Source organism: Salarias fasciatus, chromosome 12 (assembly GCF_902148845.1).
Source record: "Salarias fasciatus chromosome 12, fSalaFa1.1, whole genome shotgun sequence".
In the NCBI taxonomy this organism is placed as follows: Eukaryota; Metazoa; Chordata; class Actinopteri; order Blenniiformes; family Blenniidae; genus Salarias; species Salarias fasciatus.
The window spans coordinates 243,606-260,260 of NC_043756.1; the positions used below are offsets into that span (position 1 = coordinate 243,606).

The following is a 16,655-nucleotide window of genomic DNA, read 5'->3' on the forward strand; positions in this document are numbered from 1 at the left end:
CTCTCTGACGGTTCATAAGGAGGCGTAGCGGCTCGCCGTGGACCGCGGCGCTCCGCTCCTCTCTATGTGACCGCCGGCTGTAAAGCTGGACAGAGCAGATCGCACCACACAGGAAGTCGGGAACAGAAAATACGAGAGAATCCGGTCAATTTTCAAATTAAAATGAAGTAAAATACATAAATTAGTTGCTTTTCGGTTTTCCTTTTCAGATAAACCACAACACACACACACACAGGGAGAGAGGGCGAGGAGAGAGAGGCGCCCGCACGCTGCAGCGCTCCCGCTCCGATCACACCCCGATCACAATGTTGTGTGATTATATCTGGTGTTCTTCTGTTGTTGGTGACTGATTTGAGCTGTGGCGGAGGTCTGCCTCTCTGAGGGCCAATTTCTAGTTTGGGCATATTTTCTAGTTTTGAAGACACACTACAGCATGTTGTTATTGAACAGAATTCTTTAAATGTTTAATTTTTCCATGCTTTAGACAGTTGAATGTCCTGCTTATTGATTGGATTCTGATGCTTTTCAGTGGAGTAAACCCTGAAAATAATCAAATGATATTGCATTAATATTATTTCCAAACACACTGTAAGAACTCCTCACATTTCGCCTCAAGAGCTTTTATGCTATCTGTATGCAAATCCATCTCAGCAGTCATCTTTTTCCCTTGTGGGCTTGCCGCAGTGTTATAGAGATAAGAGAGCCATTTGATCTGCAGCTACTTTCTGTTCCTGTAGAGAAATAATCCCCCTAATAGGTCCTCATCCGACTGATCCTGTAGGACCTCTTACTCTTTCCACTGCAGGCCTTCAGAAGCCTCATTAGTTATCATTGTGAGTCCATAGATGGCGACATGGAGCCGAACCCTCTGTTTGCAGAACAGCTTGTGACATTTGGATGAAATCTGATCCCATCTCATCAGACACTGATGTTATGGATATGGTTGATGTTGCGGTTCTGTCTGAGTAGAATAAACTCTTACATATGGAATAGAAACAGGCCTTTCCCAAAACTGCCCCACAGAGTGGAAATCCAAAAAACTGTCTGAAACGTTTTCCACTAGGGTTTACTGGCGGTGAGGCTGACTTCAGCCTCCCAGAAAATAGTTTCCACTGCTCCGTCGCTCTCTCTGACACCACCTGGTCCTTCTTGTTTTAGTCTATAACGACGTCTTGTCATCGGGCCGCGGAGACTCCTTCTTCATTCGGACCCACTTCGAGTACGAGAAGGAGACGCCGCAGTGCCTGGCCTTCAGCCGGGGGACGTCTTCAAGGTGGTGGACCCCTGTATGATGGCAAGCTGGGAAACTGGCTGGCAATCCGTGTGGCAAGGACAAGCAGCTGCTGGAGAAGGGCATCATCCCCAACAAGAGCAGGTGAGATATGGACACGTTACGGACTCCTCCGCTCTGCTGACTTCCGACAAACTCCGAACAAGCATTCTGTGGTCAGATCTACGCATGATGCATGTTTTAAGTTGCTGTACCATCAGGTTGAGCAAAAGCTGCAGTTCAGATGAGGACGGTTCCATATTCAGAGTGCATAGAAACACCATTTATTACTGATAATACATTATTGGTCCTATGAAAACCTCTGTTTTGAAGTGTTTCTAATGCATTAGCATGATTGAGGTTTTGAGCAGCAGGTATGTTTTCTGATTGTCAGAGCCGAGCAAATGGCCAGTGTCCAGAGCGCCCACAGAGCGGCTGCAGGCGATCGGGCTGACTTCTGGCGGGTTACGAGGGAAGCGTTCTGTGAAGAGGAAAGACCTGAGGAAAGGCAGAGAAACCATCAGCTGTCAAACACTGACCACCCGATTCCCTGCATACGAACGAGTGGTGCTCCGAGAAGGTGGCCCTCATTGCTTCAGCTTGAAGAAGATGAGATCAGATGATGGTAGCTGAAGATCCTGTGTAGTGACTGAATCCATGTTCCAGTTGCGTGGTTAGTTTCTGCTTCGCCATGTTAAAGATTAAGCTCTCACATCCTCTTATTGGAAGCATCAGAGGTCAGTATCATGGAAATAAAGTGGGGCAGCTGTGAGGGTGCTGGTATCTGATTCAAGTGTGATTTGTGATCGAAAGACTTGCGTTTTAGTTTTGACAAGTTAAATGACTCATTCGTACATCCTGATGGAATCATTTTATGCTGTGTTAAAAGACTGAGGAACAGTTTGTATTGTTAGATCTGTGAATTCTAGCAATACAGCTTGTCTTGATAGGCGTGCCGTTAGACCCAGACCAGGGTTGACGTTTGAACAGGTTTATTCAGTTCAGGGGGATCAAAAAGGGCTGATGCCCGGCAGCTGTGTCGCAGGTACTCAGTCCAGTACCGAGGCGGGAGTCTCCTGAACCCGATGGTCAAGGGGGGGAAACTCAAGCACTCAGGCCAGCTCTGAAACCAGCTACAGCAGTGAGAGGGTGATGAGGCTCGGTGCTGGACACCGTCTGAGTGAGGACTGCAGGAGGAGGGAGCAGGACGCGAGGCCAGGGCCGTCCACTTTTAGTATGTTTACTGTCCTTTCAGTATTTATTATGCACACATTATATTGCCACCACCACTGTGCTTCATCACAGTTACATAAAGGAATTAACAAGGAATTTCCTGAGCAGAGCAGGCCACTCACTGAAGACCTCTCCCTATCAGCCTGAACTGATGGATCTGGTAGTGACCATTGGATGGTGGTCACGTCCTCAAAATGCCTCTGAAGCATACACTTTAATGCACATTTTTTCACATTGGAAATTTTATTATTTTTTCCATACGGTGCTCTAAAGACTCTAATATGACAGTAGCTTAAGTTGTTTCTTTATTGAAACGCTCCAATAATAAAGACGGTCCAAATGGCCAGGATTCTAGGCCAATACTGTGGCACCTTCGTAATGTGTATGATTTTAAAATGATTGTTGTCAATGATTTAGTAGTAGTTCTACACTGATACTGATTCTGGTATCTGATATCAAATCCAGTACTGCAGAGCAAACTTGTACTGGTGAAAGATTCTATAACCCTTTAACACTGACATCCCGGTTCTGCCGAGACCTGCAGATCACCACTGCGGCTGACTGGACTGCTTGATGGTGCAGCTTACACGTAACAGGCCAAGATCAAGCCATAATATACAGTCTCTCGTGTGGTCATTCTGAAACCATGCGACATAGCACACAGTTGTAGAAAAGGGAAAATGCCAAACGGACAGTCACTGATGAATCTGTATTACGCGTGATCCCACAAATGGCCGATTGATCTGTGACTGACCCCCGATGCACACCGGCTGCGGTCCGGCCGCGGTCCGGCCGCGGTCCGGCCGCGGTCCAGCTCCGGTCCGGCTGCGGAGCTCCGGTCTCTTTCCGCAAGGTTCCTATTTTTCCGCACGCCGGAGCCCTACCCGCGTCAATCCAGACAGAAGCAAGTCAGGTGCCGGAAGGAAACGCGATACATGTTCCAAAATAAGTGACTTCAAATAAAATCTGTGTCGTGTTTTTGCCTTAATATTCTATTTTTTACTTCTTCTGGTAGAATACAGATCAAACAGTGATGTGAAGAGGTTTCCAGCACTGGACTACAGTGAAAACACTTGTCTGCTGCCTGCTGTCTTGACTCACAAGAACCACCTTCGGCCATAATCAGGACATTACTCTCAACACATTTACAGAGGGTTTCTTCTAAGCTATAATATCAGCTGAGGAAATACCTGAAATGTGTTTCATGTCTCCTTCATTGTGTGAACCTGACTCTGAAAGTAGGAAATTCCCACAGGACCATCATCCATACCCTGTTCACTATCAAACAGACTCAAACAGTGGAAGTGTGATCACTAATCCTCACTGTCCCTGCAGCTGGTTTCCGACGCCCTCTGGTATTGTTCGGTCCAATCGCCGATGCCGCCACTGAGAAGCTGGCCTCTGAGATGCCCGATCTCTTTGTTATTGCAAGTGAGTCTCCTCCTGCCTGAGTGTCAGTCTGTATATCAGCTGAGTTCTTCAAGGAAAAACATCCTCAGTGTTCATTCCTGAAAGCTGTTTTCATTCATTAGAAACGGAGCCCAAAGATGCTGGCTCAGAGAAGTCCTCAGGCGTGGTTCGACTGAACACTATTCGACAAATCATTGAGCAGGTACACACACAACACACACACACACACACACACCACACACACACACACACACACACACTGGCATGTTTCATTGCAATCTGAATTTTTCTTTATGTTTCAGTCTTGGACACATGAGTCAGGAGGTTGAGGGGAAGGTGACAGCAATAAACAGTACTTGCAGTTTTTTTACTCCTACTAACTGAAAAGGAACACAGTTTGGAGGCTGTAGTGACTCACTATCATCATCACACAGTGAACAAAAGTTTCACCACTGAAACTTTAGTGAGTACAAATTATGATGAAGAATGTGATCGGTGTCATATGCATGGCCAGCAGAGAGCACCAATGTGAATCATGTCTTCATACACCTGCAGCAGCAGAATGAGGAATTAGACAAAGAAATATATTGACAGTTATTATTATATTAACTGAAAAGGAGAACAGAATGGTTGCCAATTCAATGTAGACTTTAGAGACTTTTAAGAAATAGTGGCTGTTTGAGCCTATGGAGTAGTGTTCTGGGTTCTTGTACTGTCGCCACATACATATTGGGGGAGTAAGATGCCTTTAAATATAAAGGTGTGCCAATGTGTAAAACAGCGTGCCATCAGTGAAGGCCACCCAACTCTGCTATAAACATTTAACAAGTTTAAAATCTATAAGCTGATGTATGTTCCACAAGTTTAAAGGCAATCTGCATGCAGCCCCGGGCCTCAACAAGGGTGGAGCAGCAACAATAAATGATCACATCGTCAAGGGTGGAGCCGCAGCAGTCGATTACTGTATGGTCAAGGGTGGAGCTGCTACATAAAACAACTGTATCGTCGAGGATGGAGCCACGGCAGGAAATTACTGTATCATGAAAGGAGGAGCCAAAACAGGAAATTAGCACATTGTCAGCATAAAAATGGAATTCAGAGTTAGGGACATCTCTGCTAATTGTGTTCATTTCAATGCTGAACAAGACTGGGCCCAAAACAGAGCTCTGGTGCACACCAGAAAATACATTTAGCAATGCAGAAGTACTACCATCAACATGTGCACATTGCGTTCTGTCTGACAAATAAGAAGCAAACCAGCCGACTGCTTGATTGACAGAGGGATGCCTGACTACTCTTGTATCAACACAGAATGATCCACAGGGTCAAAGGTCAACAAAGAGGACTGTGCAGACTCTTTTGTTATCCAGCCACTCGCTTAGATCGTTTGTGACTTTCTGGGAGGCTGCAGTAGTACTGTGCTGTTTGTTTTAACCAGATTGATATGGGGAGAGAATTAGGTTTGTTTGGAGAAAGTCCTTCAACTGATGGTTTATCAACCTTTCAAGGACCTCTGACACCAATGCTCAAAATGAGAATTGGTTGATGGTTGTTCAAACAGGTAAGGTGCCCTCCTTTAAAAGTGGGAGGCCATGAGCAACCTTCCAAATCGCAGGGATGTGATTCGTAGTGATAAAAACTTTAAAAACATGTTGGGGAGGTTTAGCGATGAAGTCCGCTGCAAGCTTTAAAAACTGAGGTTCTACAAGATCTGGGCCAGCAAATTTCCTAATATCCAGAGAAAGGAGAGTCTATGAACTTCATCCACTGAGAACAGTCAGAACAAAAGGGCCGATCAACTGAGGTGAGAACAGCATTGATACATCTGGGCTTAGGGTGGGCAAATAAGTCGGGGGGAGAACTACAGAACAGGGAGCCAGAGGCAATCGAATGCTTGGTAAAACAACGGAGCAATCAACGCCTCGTCAGATACAGTGGTATCGTTATAAACAATTCACTCGGAGTATCTTAAGTCTCTGGATGTGCAGGGACTGTTTTGGTTGACATTTCTCTGTAACATCACGTGGTGGTCAGGGACGGTGCCTCTGGATTGGCAGACCGGGGTGGTGGTTCCTCTTTTGAAAAAGGGGGACCGGAGGGTGTGCTCCAACTACAGGGGGATCACGCTCCTCAGCCCCCCGGGGAAAGTCTATTCCAGGGTACTGGAGAGGAGGATCCGACCGATAGTCAACCTCGGATCCAGGAGGAACAATGTGTTTTTGTCCTGGTCATGGAACCCTGGACCAGCTCTATACCTCAAATCAATTCAGCTTTAATTATAAAGTGCCAATTACAACATAGTCATCTCTAGACACTTTTACAGAGAAACCCAACAGATCCACATGAGCAGCATAAGGGACTGTGGAAAGGAACTACAACCTTTTAAAAGGAAGAACCCTGCAGAACCAGGCTCAGAGGAGAACCCTGCAGAACCAGGCTCAGAGGAGGAGAACCCTGCAGAACCAGGCTCAGAGGAGGAGAACCCTGCAGAACCAGGCTCAGAGGAGAACCCTGCAGAACCAGACTCAGAGGAGGAGAACCCTGCAGAACCAGGCTCAGAGGAGGAGAACCCTGCAGAACCAGGCTCAGAGGAGGAGAACCCTGCAGAACCAGCTCAGAGGAGGAGAACCCTGCAGAACCAGGCTCAGAGGAGAACCCTGCAGAACCAGGCTCAGAGGAGAACCCTGCAGAACCAGACTCAGAGGAGGAGAACCCTGCAGAACCAGGCTCAGAGGAGAACCCTGCAGAACCAGGCTCAGAGGAGGAGAACCCTGCAGAACCAGGCGCAGAGGAGAACCCTGCAGAACCAGCTCAGAGGAGGAGAACCCTGCAGAACCAGGCTCAGAGGAGGAGAACCCTGCAGAACCAGGCTCAGAGGAGGAGAACCCTGCAGAACCAGGCTCAGAGGAGAACCCTGCAGAACCAGACTCAGAGGAGGAGATCCCTGCAGAACCAGGCTCAGAGGGAGAACCCTGCAGAACCACTCAGAGGAGGAGAACCCTGCAGAACCAGGCTCAGAGGAGAACCCTGCAGAACCAGCTCAGAGGAGGAGAACCCTGCAGAACCAGGCTCAGAGGAGAACCCTGCAGAACCAGGCTCAGAGGAGGAGAACCCTGCAGAACCAGGCTCAGAGGAGAACCCTGCAGAACCAGGCTCAGAGGAGAACCCTGCAGAACCAGGCTCAGAGGAGAACCCTGCAGAACCAGGCTCAGAGGAGGAGAACCCTGCAGAACCAGGCTCAGAGGAGGAGAACCCTGCAGAACCAGGCTCAGAGGAGGAGAACCCTGCAGAACCAGGCTCAGAGGAGAACCCTGCAGAACCAGCTCAGAGAGGAGACCCTGCAGAACCAGGCTCAGAGGAACCCTGCAGAACCAGCTCAGAGGAGGAGAACCCTGCAGAACCAGGCTCAGAGGAGAACCCTGCAGAACCAGGCTCAGAGGAGGAGAACCCTGCAGAACCAGGCTCAGAGGAGAACCCTGCAGAACCAGCCTCAGAGGTGGTCTTCCTGCTGTCCCGGTGGGGTGAGGGGACAGAGAGAGAAGGAGATAGGACAGACAGGTTCTTTTATCTACATACAATTCATGTATAAACAAAAAGTACATAGACTACAAAGAGGAACAATCATCAATGACACGTCGTTATGTAATAGTACAAAGAAACGAGAAAAGTGAAGCAGAACTGGGAGCCGGTTCCAAGTGGTAGGAGCCCGGGGTTCAGTAACCCTTCGCACCCACTGGGTCCAGGTTATCTCAATCAATGGTCAGCTGTTTGATTGATGCCCAATTAGAAAGTGTTTGCACCCGTTGAAGCTCGTGTCCGGAGTTTTGAAGAGACAGGTTTTTTTAATCCAAAGTCTGGAGGCTCCGCCCTCCCTCTGCTTTCATGAGCGACCAAGCCACTCCCCTTTAATTGTGCACGCTATTATCTGTCTGGTTGAAAATGAGAGCCTCTGAGTCCTGCAGCATCCTCCATGTTGAGCTGTTTCCGTGGATGTTCAGCAGACAGTGGATATATCTGCTGCAGAGCTAACTCTCCTCTGCTGGGCGAGCGGCCGTGCTCTCTGGCTGCTCCACACGCTGATTGGACAGCAGGAGAATGAGGAAGCTCGAAATCTATTGGCTGACGCTGACCGGCGCTTTTACAGATAACATGGGGGTCTATGAGACGAAGGCGGGGCTCATAATTAAATGTTTATATTGCTTTATGCTAATATATATTGTAGTATCGAACCAGACTGACACATTTAAGCTCTGTTAAAAAATGATACATATGTTGGAAACGAACGGAAACTCCAGACACCAGCTTTAAGTTGAGGTTGCCCTAGTGGAGAAGTTTAAACACAGTGGGGCAAGCAAATACTTTGTCACCCACCAGGTGATGAGTTCTCTCGCTTAAAATGATGACAGAGGTCTGTAATATTCATCATAGGGACACTAAACTGTGAGAGACATAAATGTAAAAAAAAAAATCAGAACATTGTGGGTTTTTATTTTTTTGTTTTGTTTGTTTTGTTTTTTAAATATTGTTTAGAAATTATGATGGAAAATCAGAATTAGTTCCAGTTGCCATGACCCTCAAACAGGATAGAAGAAGGATATTTGTGTTCACTTTTTACAAACTTTGATGTGTGTCTGAAAAAAAGTGTGTGTCCTTAATATGTTTTTGCAGATGAATTAAAGTGGTTTTATTTTCAAGCACAGTTACAATTCACTTGACACTGAAGGGAATGAAAGAGTAGGTATCATGATTAGGAAGTATAAGTTGTTTTTACACAAAGCCAACATTTCAAAGTCAAATCATTGACAATCAATTCACTGTCTTTGTGGCCATCTTCACATCAGGACAAACACGCCCTGCTGGATGTGACACCCAAAGATGTGGACCCCTGAACTACAACCAGTGGTACCCATTGTCATCTTCTTCAGCCCCGACAGCAAGCATGGCATCAAGGCCATGAGGCAGAGGCTCATACCCCATTCCAACCGCAGTGCCCGCAAGCTCTACGAGCAGGCCGTCAAGCTGAAGAAGACCTGCTCTCACTTATTCACTGGTACAGTCAACACTCAGCAGGTTCAGTCGGACGTCAGGTTGTTGGATATTTGTTAGTGGATGGTCTTCCCTTCCAGCCACCATTGATGTCAACTCCACCAACGATGCCTGGTATGGCTGCATCAAAGACTTGGTCCGTGAGCAGCAGATGCAGGCTGTCTGGGTCTCTGACTGGCAGGTAACACACACACACACACAACACACCACACACACACACACACACACACAACACACACACGGGGATGGCTCAGCTCTACCGGGGTCTCCACCCCTCCATTTACTCACTATCACATTTACTCATTCTCAAGTAATTGATTTCCTGCCATTATTCATTGATAAATTATAATTTATCAATGAATAATACTATTGCAACAACTCATCATCAGCAGGTCAAACTAGCCTGTCTCACCACGGTCTAACCAGCTCACGCTCCCTATCAGTGGAGAACAATCCAACGCTTGGTGAATTGTGCTTCACAGTGAGAGGAAGAGCCGACATCCAGGGATCAAAAAGCCACGTTATGAACGCTTGGCTGCCATGACACCTCCTGCTTAAAACCCAAAGAGTCAGGAGAATCATGAGGCCCTGCTATTATTCATTGATAAATTATCATTTATCAATGAATAATAGCAGGAAATTGATTACTTTATATTTTTAGACTTTTAAGTTTCCTTTATAAAGTCTTCTACGGCTGTAATTGATCATTCTGGCGATCCACTATTAATGATTTGTCAGTATTAATTAGTAAATATCACCTCAATTAATAATTCAATTATATTTATACATTCCTCAAAGAAATAATTTGCCTTTTGTTTTAGTGATTTAATGCTAATAACCAAACATAAATCCCAACAATCAGAATAGAGATTTTCTACAACAATGAAGGAGCAGTGAGAATGGCACTGCAAGAGAAAAGATACAGACGTGGCCTCTACAGGGACCACTGCACGTCTTCCTCCTTCTGATTCCCACACAGAGGACGATGCTAACCCTAACCCTAACCTCCTCTCAGACACTCAGAATGTCCATTACAGCGGTCCTCACAAAGACAAAGACCCATCACTTTGAATATCTGTCAGCAGTTCCACAACTGAACCCAGTAAAAGAGAGTTTATTTCAAACTGTGTGGCCTCATTCGTCCAGAACAAGGCAGCGGTCGACACCTTGAACCATTGTTTTTCACAATCATAAACTGTGGTCAGTCTTGTTTGATGAGATCCATCATTGTGAAAGATCAATTAACGCTTTTTCTCTAAAGCACATTAATCAATAAGATTTACTGAAATAAATCTAAAATATAATAAATAATTATTGAGTCCTTATTATGCTTATTCTGTTCTCAAAATCTGTGATTTCAGAAGGTACTATTTTTTCCCTCCACTGATTAGTTTTTGTCATTTTTCTTTCTATATTAGAAGAAAGAACATGTTATAAAAACAAAAGGCCTTGACCTTGTTAAAGTGTCTGGCGCCACCCAGGGCAGGCCGTCTCCACACATCAACAGTTAAAAACTGTTCTGATTGTTTTTGGAATTTTTTGCAAGAAAATTCCTGGAACTGGGCTGCATGAGGAGCCAGTGATGAGGGCCAGAGGGGTTTCACTTCAGCTGAACCTGAGGAAGCAGCTCCTGAGTGTGCACACTCTGAGCATGCTCACCGGGTGTCCTGTTGGGTGCCAGTCGTGCTCTACAGCTCGGTTCTGTTTGTCTTTCTTCTCTTGTTTTTGTGCTATCCGTCTGTCCATCCTTCCTTCCTGTACACCCAAGATCCATCATGTGTCTCTTCTAGCTGGAGGGAGTAAGAGAGTGATCTGGACTGCCAGGACATGGAACGTCTCTCTTACTTATCCAGCATGTCGGCCGACTACCTCAGCATGGACAGCCGGCTGACCTCTGACCTGGACGACACGGCCGATGAAGGCGGGACCTACACGGACAACGAGCCTGACGTGGAGACCGTGCACGTCTCCGCCATCAGTCGCTCGTCTGAGCCCGTCACGGCCGAGGAGGTCAGTCTCTCTCAGATAAACAGATCCATCCACAGTCAGCGGGTCTCGCTCGCTGTTTGCACGACGGCTCTCACACTTTTCAGTGTAAAAACCGGAGGAAACACGGGTCTCAAGTCCCACCTGAACAGCCAGTAACTGAGCCCAACCTGCTGGCTGTTAACTTAGAATTTATATACATATTTAAATGTTAATTTTATGTTTACTATTTTCTCATTCTGTTTTGTGCTTTTCATAAAATTTTATATTTTCAAATACATTTTATGTGAAAATAAACCTATATTTATGACTTGCCCCCATGTACCACTAGCGGGAGCTTGCGGTATTAAAATATAGAGCAGGTGTTACCAACCTCTTCCACATCCAGCACTGTGCCACAGCATCCAGCAGGCTAACACCCGATGCACACTGGCTCCGGTCCATCTCCGGTCCGGCTCCGGTCCGGCTCCGGTCCATCTCCGGTCCGGCTCCGGTCCATCTCCGGTCCGGCTCCGGTCCATCTCCGGTCCGGCTCCGGTCCGGCTCCGGTCCGGCTCCGGTCCGGCTCCGGTCCGGTATACTGCAGCACTGTGATTCACCGCCTGCAGTGTCTCTGCAGTCTGCTGGAGGAGGTTGCCAGATCTGTCATTATCCCCCGTAGACAATATGAAATCCGTTTTACTCAACAGAAAGCAGCCCGAACCGCCATCTCGGTTGAAGATGCACGTTAAAACCGTATTTGTATGATAAAAAACACGACACAGATTTTATTTTGAAGTCACTTATTTTGGAACACGTATCGCGTTTCCTTCCGGCGCCCGACTTGCTGTCTGGATTGATGCGGTAGGGCTCCGGTGTAGGTACCAGATGTGTCCGGGCTGCCAAATCTGTCCGGGGGGGCTGCAGCCTCGCTGATGATGTCACCCGCTTCCTACGGCAAGTCCCCGTGGACAAACAACATATAGATCGCTGGACAGATCACTAGATAATTGAAATGTAGATTTTTGATGTTTAATATATATTTGAAAGTGACACATCACAAGATTTTTTTTAATTCTTATTTTTTATTCGTAATGCAGTTGTTCTTGCACTTTTTAAATGAAGACACTGCCTCTGTAGGCAAAACCAATGGTTTCATTATAAAATACCAAAGAGATATTTGTGATGAAAATTATAATAGTTAAAGGTATAATACAGGATTTTCTCGAAAAGACGAAGCCAAACGTCTTGCCATGCTCCAGACCATCGCCCGGCTCTCCTGCTTCTCCCAGGAAACGTGGAAGCGTGCGAGCACGATCTCCTCTTCTCCGGCGTGCACGACTCTGTTTACAGTGTCTGCGATCGGCCTCGCTCATACATAAAGCTTGTTTTCCAAAACAGTTCCAGTTTCATGATGTCAGACTCGCCATCGGTCAGTACTAGCTCAGAAGCTCACGGCTACAGAAACACTCTGAATGCGCAAAAGGAAGAAGCTTATTGGGCGCGAGCACGGAGAACCGCCTCACGAAACCAGCTCGTCAGAATGATTGACAAACAGACCCACCAGTTATTTAGGTGATCCACCCGGAAATCAAAATCCTGTATTACACCTTTAATTCAAACAGTGACACATCTATACATAATAATGATGCATTGGTTCTATACAGCGCTCTTCAGGACACTCAGATGCTTTACATTGCATTATTCATTCTCTCCATACTGGGTGGTGGTAAGCTGCTGCTGTAGCCACAGCTGTCCTGGGCAGGCTGACAGAAGCGAGGCTGCCAATCTGCGCCATCCGCCCCTCCCACCACCAACCATTCACTCTCACACTATTTTCACACTTAGGCAAGGTGGGTGAAGTGTCTTGCCTGAGGACACAACAACAGTTTTACACCTGCAGGAGTGGGGATCGAACCGCCAACCTTCCGGTCATGAGACGACCTGCTCTACCACCTGAGCTACTGTCGCCCAGACATGACGTCTGTTCAATTAATTAAATTAAATAAATTAAAATTAAAATCAAATTCTTTCATTGATAACCTATTGAGTAATAATATATATATTTTTACCATATCTTAATTAAGAGATTGTAACACTTAAAGGGGCTGTATCCTGCTTTTTTTAGCTAGTCCAAACCCTAGAAAATGGCATTAACATGGTAATAGTTTATTTTGGCGCTAAGGAAAAGTCATTTTGTGTGAAATAAAAGATTTTCTGGGGCTAATTCTGAAACCCGGAAGAGGAAAACGTTCCGTTTCACTGAAGATCCCGCCTCTCCCCCTGTGGACTTTGACTGACAGCTACTTCAACCAATCAGAGCTTCAAAACAAATACGCTGGCTAGCTTTAGCTCTTTAGCTCTAGCTTCTCTACACGCAAAAACGTCTTTTCCTGTGAGAAACATCACCCAAGCGCAGACCCTCCAGACCCTCCAGACTCTTCAGACTCTTCAGACCCTTCAGACCCTCCAGACCCTCCAGACCCTTCAGACTCTTCAGACCCTTCAGACCCTCCAGACTCTTGCTCTTGCTTGACTGTTGCTTTCAGACGATGGTTAAAGTTTATCTCCGTAATCACAGTTAGAAAAAAGCGGCAACGCTGATTGCCGAGGGCCTGCGGGAGGGGGGCTCAGGGGGGGCCATCTTCTCTGTGTGACGTGAACGTGGGAAACAGAGCGTTTGATGGTTGGGAGGGGCTGCCTCTCTGAGCAGCACAAACAGGAGGAAAGCTCAAACGCACAGGCACGAAGGAAAAAAATGCTTTGAGGTGTTTTTTGGTGAGAACATAACTATATAAACAAGGTTAAAACATACAAAAGTGAATTTTGCATGATACAGCCCCTTTAATGTACCGTATTTTGGAACTATAAGGCTCACTGGATTAATAGGCGCACAGTCCATGAATGGTTTTTATTAAAAAAAAAAATCATACATGGGGCGCAACACATTTTAAGCCGCATAGGATGTATAGAATAGTATGAGAGAAATACATATTGGCAGTCTAGGTGGTTACATTCTCAGTTGAAATGTGTGAGTGAAGCGACATATCAGAAGCCAGTCTGACTGAGGATCGCTCCTCTTCACGATGTGCAGCTCAGAGCGGCCACGACTGGTCGAACTCGCTCGGTCACCGGGGTTCAGCCAGCTGCCGTCTCCTGAGTGAAGTGTCCCACCTACAGCTCAGCCGCTCCCGGCGGCGGGCTGCCGGGCGGGGCCGGCCGTTCTCGGAGTCGCAGCGTGCAGGCTGCCGCCCGGCGTCCAGCCGCTCCCACGTCGGCCGGCTGTGCAGCTGCATGCCGTGCTCCGTTCTGTTAGCTTAGCAGCTTAGCAAACAGGGGTTGTTTTGCTCATATGATCAGGGTGATTACCATAATTCCCGCAAAAAAGGCGCATCGAATTATAAGGTGCCCTGCTGGGTTTTGAGAAATTACAGGCTTTTACGTGCGCCTTATAGTGCGTAAAATAAGGTATTTGAGACACTTTAAAAAACATGGTACATCGTCTGAAGCTTCAGGATCAATTGAATTTAAATATGTCCACAGTATTTGTCAAGTCACTAAGAATGATACAAACAGATCAACTAAGGGTGTACAATAGTCCAGTGTTACTTATGAGTCAGCATGCTTTTACTGGCAGTTTCCTTAGTCAGACATAAAACTAGCACTGAATTTGTTGTTTGACCGCTTGAGATACGAGGGGGGACCCAAAAGTTCCCGGACTGTAGTTATAACTTTTTATTTTTTAATCTTCGCAATTATTTGAAACTGTCACCTTCAAAATACTCTCCTTTGGCTTGAATACAACGCTGCACCCGAGATTTTCACTGTTCAGAAGAGTCGCCATGACCGTGCGTAACTGGTGCCGGAAAGATAGAACTTCGATTTCCCCTCCCCGCCTGTATGCCTGTCTTACCTTTCCGCTGCCGCTCCAGTTTCATCTTTGACAACAAAAAGCAGTCGCCCGGGGCCAGATCAGGGGAATATGGCGGTGGGGAGGCTGGCTGGTCACGGTTTTAGTCCAAAAATATGCTTTACGCACAACATTTGGTGCTATTTCTGTGCGTAACAGGGCGTCCTGTGGTCTGCTGTCTGTTATGATGCGGCCATTTCCGGGAGCCTTCGTCTCTCTGCTTCTAATAACCGCCTGAGGATGATCAGTCTGGATCTCTACAATACTCCCATCAGTTCTGCAATGTCATCAAAAGTCCTGCGTGGATCTACCAGGACGTCTTCTTCAGTTTTTGTGACGTTTTCCTCTGTTCTGGAAGTGGATTGTTGTCCTCTGCGTGCCTGGTCTTCGTGATGTAATCTGATTACTCTTAAAGGGCCAACCACTCAGACACCCTAAGAATCCTTCTGAAAGAATGTCTGCAACATGGGTGAGTGTTTCTGCCGCTGTTTTCCCAATAAAAAAACAGAATGTTTTGACAGAGCGCATATCCGTGGATATCCGCCATCTTGAAAAACCGAAGAGCGGGGTGTAACTCTGTCAACACAAACAGTGACTGTCTGCTGACCGCATCATGGGGGAAGACCAAACCTGGCACAGTTATGCATGAGGTTATCCTGTAGCGACATCTAGCGGCCAAAGTCGGAACTTCATTGTATTTTTTTATTAATAGAATCAGTCCAGAAATTTTGGGTCCCCCCTCGTATGTGGTTCAGGGTAGACAGAACGGTCTTTCGTATGGCCAGCACAGATCTTGACGGCATTCAGTGACTTATGGTAGCTGCAAATTAAAGTCAGTTCTTTTACAAGGCAAAGCACGATAAATTTGTTCATATAGTATATTTCTGATTTTGTTTCAATACCATTCTTTTATTTAAAACATGCACCTTTTTAATTAAAAATATCTCATCAAAACTATGGTCGCAGTGCAAAGGACAAACCATATTGCCATTTCAATTTAAAAAAATCTGTAGAAAAAAGCAAGAATGAATAACAAAAAATCCTCATAACAGGACTCAGAGGAAAAAAAGACCTCAAGCCAGATGGAACGGTTATTTTTTACACAAACTAATGGAGGACGTTGATAAACCCTTAATGACATAAACTTCATTAAAGAATGTAACAGCTGAGAATATGACACAGCCGAACCATCCAGACACTGAGAACAGTGTGAACAACAGGGTTAGGTCAGTAAGTTTCATAATTTAATGACTGATAACATTTCAGTCCAACACATCAAACCTGGATTGGTGAACATATCAATACAAATTTTGGATATTAAGAAATAAAAATATTGGTTCAAAAGTGAACCCTCGATGTAACTGAAGGAAGTCAGCAGACAGTGGGAGTTAGCTTCTGTTTTCAGTCCGTTCTGGGAGCAGACTATTACCTGTGTTCAACAGAAAATGATGCAAGGAACAGTGCATGTTTTAAGTAAGGCACCCGTTTACTAGATTACACCAATGGAAGCCTCTGCATGCTCACCAGGACTCCAGACAGCAGCAGCTTCCTCCCTGCACAAGCTGTTCAACAACACAGTCATTTCCATGACTTTTGCTCCACTGTGAATTTATGTTTAAGGAATACTCCACCCAAAAAACGATTTGGCCTCATTTTCTACTCACCCTCATGCTGAGAAACACTCTGGAGCACTTTTTTTGACGTTTCAAATGCAGTTGGAGATGTTTGGGGATTTTCCGTTGTCAATAAACAGGGTACTGACAGAGCCCGACAGAAGAAACGGTCCATAAAGTCCACAAAACGTTCCCATTTTCCTTCATA

The 16,655-nt window shown here is 46.0% G+C and overlaps 1 pseudogene; it reads left to right on the forward strand.

Moving 5' to 3' along the window:
- The window catches only part of LOC115397996 (tight junction protein ZO-2-like), a 151,621-nt pseudogene that overhangs the window by 107,710 nt on the left and 27,256 nt on the right, over positions 1–16,655 (forward strand).